We start from the raw sequence: 14,861 nt of genomic DNA on the forward strand, positions 1-14,861 counted from the left end.
ATGTATACTTGAAAGATAATTTCAGTTTGTGACATATATTGTGATGCAACTAAACAGTTGGATTAAGTTTTATTATTTTCTTCAATTTCAAATGCAATTACATATTAATATTTGCATTCCACTATTATTGCAAGTTACTGTATTTTTTACAAAAAATCATAAAATTCTATGTACAACCATCAAAATTATTTTCAAACAAGCTTTAGATAAGGAAAGAATATTACATACACTTAATCTAAATATATGGACCTAAAATTGACAAAAATACTACAGTATAAACTCATTGTTTTTTTAATTACATTTGTCCTGACGTTTGGCATCTTTTATGTGTCACCAGCATACTAAGGCCAGGCTGAAATGATTTTATAGTACCAACTCTAACTAACGAGGCCACATGATCATGGGTTAATCTGGATCTTTGTGAATGTCTTATTAATTCCAGTAATGCAAAAAAGTTACTTTTATCATTTCATGTATAGATCAGTAAAAGAACAAATTACAGATTTTTTCGACAAGACATTTCGCACCACATTGCGTGGCATAGGATTGCTTGAATTATTATTGATATTGATTTTAGTAACTAAGTCGTTGTATAATTATATTAATATACAAACACCTGGAAATATTTCTGTCGAAGTTGGTTTTCGAATTTGTCATATTGACTGCTGAGCCTATTGTGTTTTTTCATTGTATTGATGGAAATATGACAAATTAAACAATGTGCTTCAGAATTTTGTGAAAAGCAGTTTGTTACAACTCTCATTTTCTTCGAAAATGCCACCTTCTTCATGTACTTTGCGTTTAATTTAATCACTCAAGTGTTTTATTCAAGTATTCTTTTGCAAGCTTGATGTGTATTCTTAATTGGGTCAGAATGTGGAAAAAAAAAATTAATATTCCAAAACTACTTTCAGTAAATTGTTTTCTGTGTGAATAATCAATTTCACTTTAAAAGGTTTGAAAAATCTGTTACATTTAGATAAAAAAAAACTTCCAAAATACTATTACAATTATTGTTAAGCGTTCGAGGGCCGCACTGGAAGTTCTTTGGGGCCGCGAGTTTGAGATCCCTGGTCTAGATTGAAGTTGTCCAAAAAATATATGATAGTATTTTATCATGAATGATGATTATACCCCTTCCGGAATTTCTTCTATAGTACTACCAAAAGTTGATGAACCAAATATAACACAGGTGCAGTGAGTTACCCGTAATCCTCATTTTCCAAAGCTGTTTTGAGTATGTCTGGCGTGTTTTGTGCCTTTTTACAAATAAGACCGAGTATGCAATTTTACGCTTTGGAATTTTTAGTTATTTTTCTCAAGCCCTGCAGGATGTGGAGGCCATACACAACTCTACCGGAGGGTCAAATGTCTTTGCATGCCTTCATAGGTTGTTTATCTATTGCAGAGTACTCATTCTGCTATAGTTGTCCTGTGAATAAATAATAGGAAATTGAGATTAGACGAATAGTTGAAAGTTTTGCTTTATGTCAGCTTAATTTCTTGATTGATATACTTACTATTTCTGCTATTGCCTCTTGTGCTGCAGGAGTCTCACAATGCTTAGACAGGTTTGTCCACAACTTTCACATCTGAACAAAGAGAGGAGATTTATTAATTTTCGTTAAGAATGAAATGAATAATGATGATATATGATTTAGAATGGAAAAGCTAATAAATCCAATATCTCATGTTTTATGTAAAAAATATTTCACTGAATTTGGTATATAAATCAACTAATAAAAGGGTTTAATCAGAAAATTACAAGCATTCGTGGCTCCAAATACTTAAGAGATCAGACTATACAATATAGACCGGTATGAGTGAAATGTTAGGTGAACTTGTTAACACTTTGATTCAATACGCAAATAAAAGTGAATGCGCAATAGTATGTTACAATGAGCAGCAATCAACAATGAGTATATATCCTCACTGATTAAAAAAATCTAACTTGAGGTGCATGAACTATTTGAAACCATAAGGGGTAAGTAAATATGTAATTTCGGCAAATGAGCAACTACGTAGCGTACTGAATTAATAACTTCGTAGTATTTGACAAAGGCTGGCTTTCCCACATATACTTAACAGTGCGATGCCCGGGTGTGATATACAACAATAGTATTAACCTTACCTTTTTTCGATTTCCTTTTACCTTAACTTTCCAAAATATCATTAAAATCGACAACAACTGTCAAAGCAGGCACGAACACCATTCGTGCTACGCCTTGAAAGCAGCACACATCCGCTCGTTTTCGTCTCGTCAAGTATGTGCATTGGAGCGTGCTATCGAATACGATCTTCGGACAAAAATGCCGGAGTTGCGCATCATGTTGTTAAATGTCATTGTCTCCACTTACTTAAGTGAACATGGGGTTTCTGCGCTTTTTGAAATGAATACTTCAATAAAGCATTCTGATCACCACGCATTTCTTGACTGAATATTGGACACGTTGGTGAACATAACGATCGTTTTGCATTTTATGCTGGCACTCTTCTTGTTGGACACGTAGTGGACATAACGATCGTTTTGTTGTTCTTGTTCATTGACACGTTTCGAGGAAATCGCTTTTCTCTTTGATTACTGAACCAATTGCTTTGCAATTTTTAGTAGTTAAAGATAGAATTTTTCTCCAGAAGGCTATTACTTTCATTTATTTCAAAATTTCCTGTGGACTTCAAGAGATTCGTTTTTTTTTGTGCGAATTGGTGATCACAATGAAAAATAGTGGCACCTTGTGGCGATTGCGGCGAAGAAGCGAACGTGATTCTTCATCGCTAAGAGTTGTTGTAAACTGGTATGTTAGTCGTTAGCGGTATCCGTACATGGTGTTATGATACAGTAGTGTTTCGGATAGCTGGTGTTACTGCAGTTGCAAGTCGGATCATCTTTCGATTTCAATTAAAGCTGGTACAAGCCAGAAACTGGTGAAGATAGGACAGTTTCGTTACCGCAACACAGCACGGTGACTTACTATTGCACAAATTCAAGTTTCGTATACTAACGTATTAGTTTATTTTGATACCAGAAAATGAATTGAGTTTGTATATGCCAAAGAGGAACCATTCCACGATCGAATACCGGTATCAGGCTTACAGGTACGGTATGGTACTGGTGAGTTAAGGCACAATACCGCAGTGAATTACGCTCTCATCTTTTTGTTACAGTTTTGCCGTGAATAACGAAAGTATGCTAGGGAAGAAGCATTACAACCAGTGGTGGGATTCAGCCGGTTCGCACCGGTTCTATAGAACCGTCTCACGAAATTTTATGAGATCAGCGAACCGGTTAGCATTACTGGTTATTGTCAATGTTCTGTTTGTAACAGAACCGGCTGAAAAATATGACTTTTGTGAAGGAACCGGCTGACAAAAAATTTGAATCCCACCAGTCCACCACTGATTACAACTTTTCCAATATTTTTTAACATGTGACGTAGGTGTGCCAAAGCATATCAAGTTCATTTACATGTTTACTCTTACTGCATTTGCAGTCAAATTAACGTGTTCCATTTTATTTGTATGCTTGCACAGCTGCTGTGTTTATGCTTTTCTTTTTGCTTTTTTTCATTACAGTTCCGTGGTAAACAACATCAATGAAGAAGCATTGCAATGTTTCTAATAGTGTTCAACATGTTATGAAATATGGTGGTCGCGGTTTTATCAATGCAAAAAATATTTGCTGGTCTAACAGCGTGATGCAATTATTGCGAATAGCTTTCGTGTCCATATATTTGAGCATTGCTCTCTTGTTCTTATTTGTATTCTTCTTTCCTGGATTTGAACTGTTTTTAATATCTACCAATGAGCTCCCGATAACCATCATTGCGATTTACTCACTTATCGACACAATTCGCTATTCCTGGCTTCGTGTAAAACCCTGAAAGCAATTAATAATAAAGTACGATTAACGAAAAGTCTTCCCGAATTAGAAAAAAAGTCATAAATCGTTATCTTAACCCTGATATAGCCTGAATTTTATTGTCGAGCGGAAGCTTGAACGAATTTACTCAATTTCATCTTTTGGTCTCACTATTCATAAGAATTAGATTTGGAATAAATATATATTTATATCGTACCTGGCTCGGAATGCGCTAAACAAGGTTGGATCTCTTTGTCCTGCCGTTGATATTTGGCATGTGAGTGCTTAATATGACATTATCACTTGTGTAAACAATAGAGCTATGCTCAAATATGTGGACACGGGAGGCAAAACGAAATATTTTATTACCAATTCCCAGAAAATCATATGCCGTAACTTACCAGTAACTGTATGAACCTTTCCCCGACCTTTGACCCCCGGAAAATTCTTCCTATACTTTACCATTGCAGAATTTTCAGGGCTATTTTAGGAGTGCTTTTGCGAGTTGGCGCCTGTAAAATGGGGTATGTGTTTCAAACCATAATTAGGATTCATCGCACACAACAATCTGTTTTTTAAAAGTACCGGTAAAGAATTTCAGGCTAGTCTATCACAGCTATTTCTATACTAATTTTTATTACTGCAATTAAATTAAAACTCCTAAGAAAACAGAGTGATCATTGAATTGTCTGATTTTTATTCAAGTTTCCGAAACACAACTGGAAACTAAGGAATAGAGTTCAAAAATGCGAAAATGAGGTAATGTACACAACCACGCTTGAAAATCTGTCTGAGTGAAAAAAGTGTCTGAGCGGATGCGAAAAGGGGGCATTGTTACGTCACTTTTTGCATCTTGCTGATTGGCCAACGTCACGGAATAAACAAGGAAGTCGATGCTCGGGGAAAGGTCCATCGGGATACCGTGACGATACAGGGACTGTCACTGCCATAGTCTTTCATGGTCCTGTGACGACGACCCATTCTTTATAATTCAGTTTCAACGTGAATTGAAATACCAAGTGACCCGAGTCACTTCTCTATTACCAGATTGGGTACCGCAGTCCACGATTCCCCATAAAAAACTTTCCAAACGCATATTCGGTAACTTACCAGTCAGTAACTGAATCGGGGCAGCAATAACGGTACTGCGACTGTCACAGCTTATCCAGGTCCTGTGCCGATGATCCATTCTTCTTGATGTGAATTGAAATACCATCTGATCCGAGTCACTTCTGTATTACCAGATCAGGAGCGCCATTCACTAAACTTTGTAAAAAGCCGGGTATACGATCACTCAACTGTGTCTCTCAGAACCATGATAGCGAAATCTCGTTAAATGCGATTCACCAAAGACCTCGTAAGAACTTGACGCACGGTCAATGTATTCTCTCGAAATCTTACGCACGGTTGCAGTTGAACAAAATCCACTGACTGATCACTCAGCCGTATCAGTTGTCGCCGCCTACAGTCGAGCGTGTTTCTCGGTATCCTATCGGTTTTCTCAATGACATTAAACCAGGAGTGCACAACACGAGGCACGCGTGCCAAATTTGGCACGCCTTACGCTCAAACGTGGCACGCGAACCTTTTTGTAAAAAAAAATATTTATGATATACATTAAAATATCACGTTTATATAAATATCAGCATTTTTTTTTTCAGGACATTAAATTGTTTTAATAAAAAGATACTCGTTATTATGTATTGTTATTGCAATTTGTTTGGTTTACGGGAGTTAATTTACAATACCACAATTGTGCGTGGCACCCGACAAGATTATTTTAAAAAAATTGGCACGTATCCTCATTTGAGTTGTGCACCCCTGCATTAAACAACATGATGCGCAACTCCGGCATTTTTGGCCGAACATCGTATCCGATAGCACGCTCCAATGCACATACTTGACAAGACGAAAACGAGCGGATGTGTGCTTTCAAGGCATAGCCCGAAGCCACGAATGGTGTTCGTGCCTGCTTTGACAGTTGTTGTCGATTTTAATAATATATTGGAAAATTGAAAGTAAAAAGAAATCGGAAAAAAGTAAGGTAAATACTATTGTTGTATATCACACCCGGGCATCGCATCGCAATAGTATATTGCGCAAACTTATCCAGGTCCTGTGCCGATGATCCATTCTTCTTGATGTGAATTGAAATACCATCTGATCCGAGTCACTTCTGTATTACCAGATCAGGAGCGCCATTCACTAAACTTTGTAAAAAGCCGGGTATACGATCACTCAACTGTGTCTCTCAGAACCATGATAGCGAAATCTCGTTAAATGCGATTCACCAAAGACCTCGTAAGAACTTGACGCACGGTCAATGTATTCTCTCGAAATCTTACGCACGGTTGCAGTTGAACAAAATCCACTGACTGATCACTCAGCCGTATCAGTTGTCGCCGCCTACAGTCGAGCGTGTTTCTCGGTATCCTATCGGTTTTCTCAATGACATTAAACCAGGGGTGCACAACACGAGGCACGCGTGCCAAATTTGGCACGCCTTACGCTCAAACGTGGCACGCGAACCTTTTTGTAAAAAAAAATATTTATGATATACATTAAAATATCACGTTTATATAAATATCAGCATTTTTTTTTTCAGGACATTAAATTGTTTTAATAAAAAGATACTCGTTATTATGTATTGTTATTGCAATTTGTTTGGTTTACGGGAGTTAATTTACAATACCACAATTGTGCGTGGCACCCGACAAGATTATTTTAAAAAAATTGGCACGTATCCTCATTTGAGTTGTGCACCCCTGCATTAAACAACATGATGCGCAACTCCGGCATTTTTGGCCGAACATCGTATCCGATAGCACGCTCCAATGCACATACTTGACAAGACGAAAACGAGCGGATGTGTGCTTTCAAGGCATAGCACGAAGCCACGAATGGTGTTCGTGCCTGCTTTGACAGTTGTTGTCGATTTTAATGATATATTGGAAAATTGAGAGTAAAAAGAAATCGGAAAAAAGTAAGGTAAATACTATTGTTGTATATCACACCCGGGCATCGCATTGTTAGATACATGTGGGAAAGCCAGCTTTTGTCAAATACTACGAAGTTATCAATTCAGTACGGTACGTAGTTGCCCATTTGCCGAAATTGCATATTGACTTACCCCTTATGGTTTCAAATAGTTCATGCACCTCCATTTAGATTTTTTTTAATCAGTGAGGATATATACTCATTGCTGTAACATACTATTGCTCATTCACTTTTATTTGCGTATTGAATCAAGGGGTTAACAAGTTCACCTAACATTTCACTCATACCGGTCTATATTGTATAGTCTGATCTCTCAAGTATTTGGAGCCACGAATGCTTGTAATTTTCTGACTAAACCCCTCTATTAGTTGGTTTATATACCAAATTCAGTAAAACTTTTTTTACATAAAACATGAGATATTGGATTTATTAGCTTTTCCAATCTAAATCATATAGACTGCTATATTTATTCTTAACGAAAATTATTAAATCTTCTCTTTTTCTTCGGATGTGAAAGTTGTGGACAAACCTGTCTAAGCATTGTGAGACCTCTGCAGCACAAGAGGCAATAGCAAAAATAGTAAGTATATCAATCAAGAAATTAAGCCGAAATAAAGCAAAACTTTCAACTATTCGTCCAACCTCAATTTTCCGTTATTTATTCACAGGACAACTGTAGCAGAAGGGGAGATATCAGAAGTCTGGCGACATATCAGTGATAGTGTGATTCCAAGAAATACAATTAAAATACTCCATAAATGTTTGCAATAGAAGAACATCCTATGGAGGCATGCAAAGACATTTGACCTTCCGGTAGAGTTGTGTATGGCCCCTACAGCCCCTGCAAGATTGCAAAAGCGGTCTTATTTGTAAAAAGGCACAAAACATGCCAGGCATACTTAAAACAGCTTTGGAAAGTGAGGATTACGGGTCACTCACTACACTTGTGTTATATTTGATTCATCAACTTTTGATAGTACTATAGAAGAAATTCAGGTAAGGGTATAATCATGATTCATGATAAAATACTGTTATATATTTTGGACAACTTCAATCTAGACCAGGGATATCAAACTCGCGGCACTAGAGAACTTCCAGTGCGGCCCTCGAACGCTTAACAATAATTGTAATAGTATTTTGGAGTTTTTTTTATCTAAATGTAATAGATTTTTCAAACCTTTTAAAGTGAAATTGAATATTCACAAAGGAAGCAATTTACTGAAAGTAGTTTTGGAAAATTAATTTTTTTTGTTCACATTTTGACCCAATTAAGAATCAAGCTAGCAAAAGAATACTTGAATAAAACACTTGATTGATTAAATTAAACGCAAAGTACATGAAGAAGGTGGCATTTTCGAAGAAAATGGGAGTTGCAATATTTTGCATTTCACAAAATTCTGAAGCACATAGTTTAATTTGTCATATTTCCATCAATACAATGAAAAAACACAACAAGCTAAGCAGTCAATATGACAAATTCGAAGACCAACTTCGAACAGAAAATTTCCATGTGTTTGAATATTAATATAATTATACAACGACTTAGTTACTAAAAATCAATATCAATAATAATTCAAGCAATCCTATGCCATGCAATGTGGCGCGAAATGTCATTTGTTTTTTTACTGATCTATTCATGAAATGATAAAAGTAACTTTTTTGCAATACTGGAATTTATTAAACATTCGCAAAGATCCAGATTAACCCATGATCATGTGACTTCGTTAGTTAGAGTTGGTGCTATAAAATCATTTCAGCCTGGCCTTAGTATGCTGGTGACACAAAAAAGATGCCAAACGGCAGGACAAATGTAATTAAAAAAACATTGAGTTTATCCACTTTTTTTCTGACAGCGCCCCCTTAGACGACTTTTTAAGTAGCAAACGCCCCCCTGACGAAAAAGTCGAAGCAACTTTATTCTCCATTTATCAATAGTATATTGTGAAAGTTGAGCCTGGTGAAATACCACCAGCTTGATAATATCTGGCTTCATTTCAGGTAAAAACAGTCTTGAGTCTCGTCTGACACTGTCAAGGGAATCTCTCTTGACATGTAAAAGTGCGGTCACTGCACTACATACACGCTCTACCCTGAATGAGCTGGCAAAAGCAATTAAAAAACTTTTGACGGGTCTCACACGTGGGGATATTTCAATTTGATTCTGTTGCAAAAAAAGGAACACTGAAAGACTTGAACATGGGTTTGAAAGTATAAATCCAGTAACCCAGTATAAAACCATAAACTTCTGTTTGCGTATGATTATACTTGGAAGTTTTGCAAAATTTTCAACCACTCACTTAGTTTTCTGCCAAAACGCACCTTCTGCTGTTGGGACATGAAAATTAAAGAATTCAAACGATGAATACAGAACATTACGTGGTTGTGCCAAAAACAATCTGGACCTGATTTGAGGGATTGATAGAGATGACCAGCAGTAGTTCCAGCATGACCCCTCATACATCAAATCAGACGCTTGATTTCCTGGAAGAAAAGTCAGCAATGGCATCCCGTGGGCACCTTAATTATCGGAATGGAACTTCTCAGATTCTGATATGTAAGATGTTCGAAGGAAAATCCTTAAACGATTGGTAAACTCAAGGCTGCAATTGCAGAAATAAAATGGAGAAAACCCCAAAAAAAGAGTGATTGACAATGTTCCAAGACGAATGCAATTTTTTTTTAATGTCGAGAAGAGCATTCGGAACATCAACATAAATTTTGTGCAAAACGTCCTAGATTCTCCGACACTTTTGGGTACAAACATACGCACACAGAAGTTCAAATGTAGACAAAATGAAATAATTCACTCCATTTCGTAGAAGTAATCGAGAAATTGATGGTTCCGTTTTTTGGGATCGCGCTGTATAATACTGTTTTTAATATAAATCAGTTAAAAATGCTGCTTAAGCGAGAAGTTTCCAACACCGAAATCACAAGCAAACTTGTTTGAACCAAAACATAGGAGTAAATGACATAAATTATCACACTACTTGCGAGCTCCCGTATTGATGTCAGCGCCCCCAATCGCCCAGTTTGACATAAAGCGCCCCCCAATTGCCCAAATCGCTATCAGCGCCCCCCAAGTTATCGTAAACGCCCACAAGGGGGCGTTTTCGCCCACTTTGGGAACCGCTGGTTTATACTGTAGTATTTTTGTTAATTTTGAGTCCATATATTTAGATTAAGTCATTTTTAGTGTATGTATTATTCTTTCCTTATCCAAAGCTTGTTCAAAAATGATTTTGATGGTTGTATATGGAATTTTTATGATTTTTCGTAATAAATAAAGTTGCAATAATAGTGGAATGCAAATATTAATATGTAATTGCATTTGAAATTAAAGAAAATAATAAAAATTAATCCAACTGTTTAGTTGCATCACAATATATGTCACAAACTAAAACTATCTGAAAAATATATTTCAAGTATACATTATCAAAAACTGTTTGCGGCTCTTTTTACAATTTCCAAAATGCAATGCGGCTCTCAAAAACCCATGAGTTTGACACCACTGATCCATTCTAGACGATTCAAGCATTGCTTTGGGAAATAATATTACTTCAATCAAATTGAAAAAAATCTTGCTATATTAAATACAAAATCGTTGCTATCATAAAAGTAAACCAATTCAGTCACTCGGAATATATTGGCCTTCACAAAGCAATGGAGGCAAAATTGAGAGTTCATGAGCTATGAACTTTTGTTCTTTTCTTTGTCTTGAACTTTTCATACTCCACAATCCCTATTAATATTTTTTTTAATTTTAATTACCATGTGATGGTCATACATATCTTTAACTTTTTCTGTCATGATGTATTATCTCATTGTGTCAAACTTTCAATTAGTGTTCATATTTTGCTTCCAGATGTCATAAATGTATTGTCTTATTACCTCAGCTTGGAGTATTGACAAGAAAAAGGTTCCCGTAAATTACGTAAAAAAAATTTTAACTCTTTGTTATAATCAGAATTCACAATTAATAGGAATCATAAACAGCCAACAATCAATGAGAATTATATGCCAAATCCCTCAGAATAAATTTGTCTTCTAAAATCGGAGGAAGGCAAAACATATAGGTAGTTTCCATTCTCACAAGTCTTTCAAGAAGACTTGCTCGAGTCAAACTAAATGAGCATCATCAGGTGATCGGTAAGGCTGCAAGTTGAATCAGCCCTGCAACCTCCTGCATAGAAGATAATATTAATTAGTGGACTATGAGCTAAATTCCTAAATTTAGACACAAACCAACTACAAGGCATTATGTACCAGCAATGTTACCTACGGTTAATTAAATATGTCTACTAAACCAAGTTCGATAGGTGCAAACTTTGTGTTAAGGAATTGTATCACAGCAACGTTAAGAGAAGTAAAAACAGTTTTGCTGTTTTGTATGACACCCTCTTTAAATGAAATTTCAATGTTTGGGCGCAAACATTAAAATTACTAACTTTGAACTTTGTCATTATCTGCAAAATGTTCCACACAAATCTTTACGCTATCGCGTTTGTAATCTTCTCTAATAAAAAAAGTCTATGATGTCCAGAATTACTCATTACTGCCTGTCTGCTTCTTAGATATAGAGATTATTTTCTTTCGTTACAGGCGCAAAAAGGCAGGCACTACACGTAAAGAAGACGCCGAGTAGCAAAAGCGAGCGGAAAACGGTCGCGAAAGGCGACGAGAAATATGTGCATTGGAGCGTATCATGAAATACAATCTATCGCATGTAGTCTTATGGAGTGACGTCACAGTTGCATATCATGTTGTTTAATGTCATTGGTTTTCTCTGCCTAACCTTTGCGGCTTGCGTTTTGAAATTTTGTTCATATAGCAGTGGCGTAATCTATAGACTGACGGATAGGCTACATGGAATAAATTCTGAAGTTACAGAGAGAGAGATTTATTGCCACAAAACAAATTACATATTGTGAACTACTTGTGTACCAGACAATAAAATCAGTGAGTTGCCAAAGCTTATTAAGATTCCATATTTTTAATTGAGTCTATAGTCCTCTAGTATGGTCCTTTCACTTGCATTTAGCGGATTTTTTTCTTTCGGATACGACATGGAGAGATTGTTGGAGCTTTTCTTCTGCAAGCTTCAATATAGGCAGCCATTTGTGAATCTGTGTTTATAATACTGTAGGCCAATGCTAGAATAAACAAAAAACGGTGGCTGCAACAACTGAACAATCTCTGAATCTCAACCCTAGTTTAATCTGTAAATGCGGCAGATATCCCACAGCTAAGTTTACGGCACTAGACTACATACACGCTTACCCGAGTAAGGCCTTTTGATACTATGCCAATTTTTACATAGTATGCTGACGTCTCAACGAGCTCTTCAGCGCGGTAAGGAAGTTTGGTGAACCATTTATCGGTAAAATGTGAGAAGAAGGCACTCTACGAGACGTCTCATTTGGCGCCAAAAAAATTCTCTCCAATAATTTCTCTCGGATATTTACGAAGCTCTGTGAATACCATTTATGCTTTTCACGAGAAAGTCGGTGCTTAACTAACACGTTAAGCGGTAACGAAGCTTTGTGAATGGGGCCCCAGGGTCGCCATTCGCCAAACTTCTTTATCGTTTAACGTGTTAGTTAAGCACCCACTTTCTCGTAAAAGGCAAAAATGGGATTCTCGAAGTATCGTTAATATTCGAGAGAAATTATTCTAGAGAATTTTTTGCGCGCCAAAATGGACGTCCCGTAAAGTGCCTTCTTCTCTCATTTTACCGAGAATCGGTATTCACGAAAGTTCTTTAACGCGCCGGAGTGCTCGCAAACTAACGAGGGGAAAATTTTGCTCGTTAACACTAGTTTGGCATGTTCTTAGCATGAATTCAGGTTAAAATGTATGTGTGTTTATGTGTGTTTTATAACTAAGACGGGATACATGTTAAATACCTTACTGGCCTAAGACAAGTATGTGCCACATGCACTCCAACAAATGCTGGGGTGTTTGCATACTTCGTGAAAAATTGGTAACAAAAATCCTTAAATGGCTAACTTAGGTAAAAGTGACTGTAGTCTAGTAAAGTTACTAATACCTGTGGACCCACCTATATATACCAACTAACAGCGTATTAACATCAAATATAGAATTGCATTCAATCATCTATTTTATTGTCGGTCACAGAAGTAGTTCACAATATGTACTCCAGCATTTATTTCATATATCCATAGATTACTGCTATATGACCCAAATTTCAAAACACAGTCTATAAACAGGGAAACCCTACAGATCGTCGCAAAATGAGCTCGTCCGCTTAGGGCGGCTATCGGCAGTGACTGATACCAGGGTTGCCAGACCCCAGTGATCAAAAGACCAAATCAAGACATTAAAAAAGCCAGAAAAAGCCAACAATTTTACTAAGTACAAAAGCCCCATGATTTGTCAGATTTTAAGCGCTCGGCAACGTACTGATGATGATGTAGAGCCATCAGTTCATTCGGTGAGGCACACAAATAGAAAGTAAAGTTCCTATAGAACTGTAGAGACTAAAATAAATATCAAGCGGACAGCATCATTTTACCATTCAATATAAACAATACAGGGTGCCGCCTCAGTCTGTCAGTATGTAATATACCTACATGTTTCTACTTAAACTTGTGATATACCTTAAAAAATTCTCCCTATATCAGTATATCGTGCTTTACCATTGAAAATTTTTTCACTTTTAAAATTTATAAACCATCAATTTTATTAAAAAATTATCTAACCCCCTGCCGCTCACAGGTGGACCACTGATATCTAATTCAGTAATTTTAGCGTAGTTAATCACATCGTTACTGCAATTGCAGAATTAAACTAAAGCTCACATAAACCATATCAGGCATAATGAAAATTAAGTTTTACAACTATTTTTTGGAAACAGAATGTAAAAATGACAGATAGGCAAAACTATAAAAACGAGGCAATGTTTACAACCCTGCTTGAACATCTTTCTGAGCAGCTGCAGAAACTGCACTTATTTCTTTTTGTTTTGGGTAGGATATGGTTAAGAGTTAATTTAACAAACAAGGAAATCGATGCTCCAGGAAATCCTAATGTTAAGTAGCTAAGTACGTTGTTACACACTAAATATTGTATTTCGTATGATTTTAATAATAGACACTAGAATAGACTTGAAAAAAGCCAAAAAAATGCCTAAAAGCCAAACGGAAATTCTGACGCCAAACGCGTTTGAAAAAAGCCAAAAATGGCAAATTTGGCGTTAAAAAAGCCAATATGGCAACGCTAACTGATACGGTTGAAAGATCATACAGTGGTTTTTGTTCAACGACGACCGTGCGTTAGATTTCGAGAGAACTTGCGTGACCGTGCGTAAAGTTTTTACGAGATGTTTCGTGAATCGCACTTAACGAGATTTCGTAACTGCGTTTTGAGAGACAAGGTTACGTGCTCGTAAACGAGGCTTTTTACGAAGTTTGGCGAATGTGGCCCCAGGTCCCACTGTCTACCGTTGTTACACCGGCGTTCGCCGAGCAGCATGAGATCGACTGATATGCGTTCGCGGGACCGCCACAAGGTGGCGAATTTTGGTGACGTCTAAGCAAAAAAAAAACGAATTTCATGAAGCTCGCAGCAATATTTGAAATAAATAAAAGCAATAACCTTCTTGTAAGAAATGTTCCCTCATTTTAATTATGGGCACTAGGTTGTGTTCCAGAAAAGTGTTTCGTAATATCTATTTCTCCCAGTCTTGCGATAATCATTCAATTTTGTAACCGTAGTACATTCGTATTCAGTTAAAGGAAGTGATTAATACCCAAAATTTGATACTAATAATTGATTCCATATATTATTCCCATGGTTAATACATGAGTTCCAAATAGATATTTCATTGAGCCAACTTGGCTTTGTACTGTATTCTGACCAATAATCTGGCATATGTGAATCCTCTCGCACGCCGCTCTCTTCTTTTTGTGGTTTTAGTGAGCGCGCCTCCATCATTTTGCTCTCGGAATTTGCTAATTTGTAAGTTATGTTTCCATGTTTGTTT

At 36.6% G+C, this 14,861-nt stretch overlaps 1 long non-coding RNA gene across 1 annotated transcript; it reads right to left on the reverse strand.

Annotated features, from left to right (window-relative positions):
- Positions 1-1,236: 1,236 nt before the first annotated feature.
- Positions 1,237-2,340, reverse strand: LOC144421889 (uncharacterized). The gene is made up of 3 exons (XR_013475017.1): positions 2,132-2,340; positions 1,521-1,592; positions 1,237-1,432 (listed from the first exon to the last, which is right to left on the reverse strand). It is a non-coding gene; the product is annotated as an uncharacterized LOC144421889 (long non-coding RNA).
- Positions 2,341-14,861: the final 12,521 nt, after the last annotated feature.

The sequence above is a fragment of the Styela clava genome, chromosome 4 (assembly GCF_964204865.1).
Source record: "Styela clava chromosome 4, kaStyClav1.hap1.2, whole genome shotgun sequence".
NCBI classification, from domain to species: domain Eukaryota; kingdom Metazoa; phylum Chordata; class Ascidiacea; order Stolidobranchia; family Styelidae; genus Styela; species Styela clava.